This window comes from Mizuhopecten yessoensis, unplaced genomic scaffold, assembly GCF_002113885.1.
Source record: "Mizuhopecten yessoensis strain PY_sf001 unplaced genomic scaffold, ASM211388v2 scaffold11145, whole genome shotgun sequence".
In the NCBI taxonomy this organism is placed as follows: Eukaryota; Metazoa; Mollusca; class Bivalvia; order Pectinida; family Pectinidae; genus Mizuhopecten; species Mizuhopecten yessoensis.
In genome coordinates, this window is record NW_018408902.1 from 1758819 (window position 1) to 1763083 (window position 4265).

Sequence of the window (4265 nt, forward strand, 5' to 3'; positions counted from 1 at the left end):
GACTGCTACTGGTAACCGTTCATGAGCCACAATTAATGGTTTCATTGATTGTGTGTGGGTGTATTTTACACAATTTATGTATTTTGAGTCACGACCTTGTGGATGCATACATAGATCAGAATGACAACCAAGACAATCATGCAAATAATTTCCCGGACATCTTTCCAAACGGTGCTTGTGGCCTTGATAGAAGACAGCAGCTTATGAATGCCCTACATTAAATGAAAACTGTTTTGTTGTAATATTGTACCAGATGGAGAGTGAATATTGTTATGATGAAAATATATGAACACGCATGTCTTATTACATGGTTTGCGCTTATTCAATATTTTCATTTAAATAGCTGACCTGGGCTTTTGTTATGCAAAATGTAAACATATTTACATGTTTCTATAAAACAAGAAATATTAGTAAATTTATATATTAATTCACAATTTTGAAACAATATCAAAGCATCTGGTACAGTGAAACCTGTCTAATGCAACACCCTGTGTGATCAGACATACATCTCAGATAAGACATGCTGTCATTATACACAGGTTATATTTTTATTTATTGAGAAATGGGATTGGGTGTTATGTTGGATTTGACAGCATATCGCAATATACCCAGGCATCAGATTGGTTTCACGGTTCTACTAAGTATTATCTGCTGTAGGACAAAACCAGTGATAAATTGATCTTATTATGTATATTCGGTCATCCCAGGATATATTCATAAACATAGATAATTATCTAATGTGGGTCAAAGGTCAGGTCAGTGTCATCAGACTTCAGGATAGAATTTCGAACTCGATATAAATATCTGACTAAATGGATATGTTTTAAAATTCAGATTTTATTTAAATCTTCCAACACTTGTACATTTTTTAACAAAACATAAACAACAACAAAAGTACTGCTGACACCAATAATACCTCAGAGAAAAAGTTACTTCAAAAGGAGAAATATTGACTATGTGGGTACTGTATTATTATTTTTATAACTAGTTTGTAAATGATTCTGATATTTGAACGGCACGGTTGTCATAATGGCACCTTCAAATGATTTTTTATATTATAAATTAAAACAAAATCAAAGTATCATACTAAGAAACATTAAATTCTTAGTGCAACAAGACAAAACCTACAGTTGTACTTCACTGAGGAAAGTGGAATTACATTTTCGATGGTCACATGCTAAATTGGTAATGTAAAAACAAGAACAGATAGCGTGACAACATAATAGGCTTGGCACAGTTGGTAGGCATAAAAAATACATCCTTTGCATTTAAAATAACAATGCTTGTGACGAAAGTGCAACTATGTAATCATTGTCACATGACAGATAGCAAACTTATATAATGAAATATGTTCGGTACAGTTGGTGGGTGTATAAAAACAAAAAACAAAAACCGCATCCTTTGCATAAAAAATAATACAACTTTACAGATAAAACTTCAACTGTCTAATCATTACTAATCATTACTCTCGCTTTCCTCAGCCTCTGGTTCCTGTCCAGCTAGCACTTTGAATACATTCAAAATTTTGTCCATAAGTGACATTTTTTCCTTACGTTGTAAAGCCATGACATTTATAATGTCATGTTTAGATGTTTCTGGTTCCTTGGCATCCCTCTTTCTCTTAGTTCCCTTCCCCCCAAAAGCACTATTATCAGAATTGACAATGCCATTGGAAGTGGATGTCTGTGAACAAGATGTTGGGGAACGTCCTATTGAACTTGAAACTGATGTGGAAACTTTGGTGATTGGACTAGTTTTACTAGTGTCAACCGAACAAATCGGTTTTGATGACGCCTTGTTTCTACATGCAGCATTGCAAGTCTCAAAATATTTCACAGATATGGTGAGTTTCCAGTTTTATTATTTTATTATTTTCGTCTAAAATTTCCTTATAATTTTTCTTTAAAATTTTCCACATGTTTATAATTTTAACTTTTGTCACATGTATTCCTTCACTGTTCAACTACTGCATTATCTTGCCCCAAAGCTGATCATGACTCTTGTTCCCGTTGAACAATTCAAGTCCATTTCAAGTCTCAGCTGGATGAAGAACCTCTCTTCCTTCTCTGTCCAGCATGAATCTGAAATAGAGTTTGTTTTTTTAACAAGAACTTGGTGAAACTCCTCCCTAGTTAAAACAATTGAATTTGAAACTCTAATGTTCTTGAGTTGCTAGTCCTCCAGTGGCACAAACAACCTGAATGAATCATGGCTGTTGGCAGTGCTGTCAGGTCCAAACAGGTCGTCACTGTCTCGGGAAGCATTATCAGTTTGTGAAAGTGAGCAGTTAAATGATGGCAAGCAAATTGTGACTTCACCTGACGATATGAAAAGATTGTCGACGTTCTTGTCCATATACATGTATGATTTATCATCAGAAATATTCTTCAACAACTTAGTATTGGTACATACTGTGTCTTTGGCTGTTAGGCCTACTTTAGGTTCCTCCGATTTAGGCCTATCCGATTCGCTGGTGCTGTTATATCTTTCTTGTGCCATAATTTTATTTCTGTAAATTGGTGTCTTTCAGGATCTGTCAAAAACGGATTCAGAAATTCAAATATGCAATATATATGGAGGGAGTTAAAAATAGCCTGTTACCACATCAAACAAAATGAATGAATATGGCCTAATGCAAGTGTATTTCACGAAGAACCTAACGTTTCATTTTGGTTTTATACATTTCTGATTCCACTCCTCCCTTATCAGGTCCAGTACACTCTGCCGATTGAGCTATATAGCTGTAAGGACCTATATAGCTATATTCACCTATAAGTTATAGCTGTATTGAGCTATATTTTCTCAGATTTCAAATCTCAATAAATTAAAGCAAAGACGCGTTAAACAATAAAGTTTATGGTAATGTTGACTACAAAATGCATAGTTAGATGTTTATTTTCATTTTTCATAAATGTAAAATTTCCGATTTTTTTTTACATCATTATTTCTTAAAAAGAATACTTAAATTTGATGTCTTTTGTTACCAACCTAATGATAAAATCTTATTTTAAAAGCGTTTCGTTTTCCTTCAATAAGAAAATCACATGAAAATAGCTCAAAAGACCTTTATTTCAGATATGTCAATAGAGCTATTATAGGTCTTAACAGCTTTATAGCTGTACTGGACCTGCTTATACTGGAAATAGCCATAAAACACACCTAATAGGTACGGTTTCAAAATAAAATTAACTGAATACTTTTAAATACCTAATCTCTTAATGAATCAATGGGAGATTCATTACCAAGCTTTAATCGTTTAATCAATCGTTTAATCAAGCTTTAATCGTTTATTGCTTATTAGTGTCTTACCAGTGGTTTGTGTTTCCTGTATTTCTAAAGCAAACTTCTGTGGAACAAGGGCCCTTATAGTTTCCCCGTTCTCCTCAAACTGTATCTGTACCCTAGAAAATTGAATGCATAATACCTTAATTAACGTTAGCCCTAGCTCCGAAGATTAAAACATAATCATTCATCATCAAAATATTGATAACTGCTTACCGTACAGCAGCATTCAGTACACAACCGCACAAAAGTACAACTTTATCAGTTACTTAGGCAGAATTGTCATTCATATCAGACGAAATCAAAGATATTAGCGCAAATCAACACAAGACCCCCTTATAGGCTTATTAAGGAGTCGAATTATTTTGAAATTTTGTTTAATTGTTGTGATATATCAATTAACAAGGCACTATTTCAACTTACAATTCTTCTTCTCCATCCATCGCCGCCATCTTTGAACTCTACTTACCTCGGGAATAGCATGGGTTGGTATCGGGTAGGGTTCAAGGATCAAATGACGTAACATTGTTGAAACTATGGTCTGTAGAGTTAATCCTAGAGTTTCAAGTGAACTCGCTCTCATTGGTCAATAGAGCGTGACGAATTTTTGGCGATGTTCACTCGGTGGGGTCGTTCTCACTAACCAGGTAGCTAGTATGGGGTATATATTCAATATACATGTTACTGATGATTGAGGCAGACACATAGTATTCATAAAATCACAATACATAGTATACCTTTGAATATAAAATGTGTCTAGCCAAAATAACTTATTAGACACGTTATTAGAACAATCACACTATTTACTATCTTCAGACATGAAATGTTATTAACCAGTCTTTGTAAAAACAATTGTGTTTGATAGAAAAAATATTAGTAGCAGGACTATAATTTGCATAAATATATATATTATACCACGCAATTAGATTAGAGGGAAAGGCAACTGCCCTTCGGCATAGGAAATATGTTTCGGGCACTTTGAT

At 33.9% G+C, this 4265-nt stretch overlaps 1 long non-coding RNA gene across 1 annotated transcript; it reads right to left on the reverse strand.

Annotated features, from left to right (window-relative positions):
* Positions 1 to 862: 862 nt before the first annotated feature.
* On the reverse strand, positions 863 to 4026 carry LOC110466743. The gene is made up of 3 exons (XR_002464769.1): positions 3310 to 4026; positions 2413 to 2533; positions 863 to 2081 (listed from the first exon to the last, which is right to left on the reverse strand). It is a non-coding gene; the product is annotated as an uncharacterized LOC110466743 (long non-coding RNA).
* Positions 4027 to 4265: the final 239 nt, after the last annotated feature.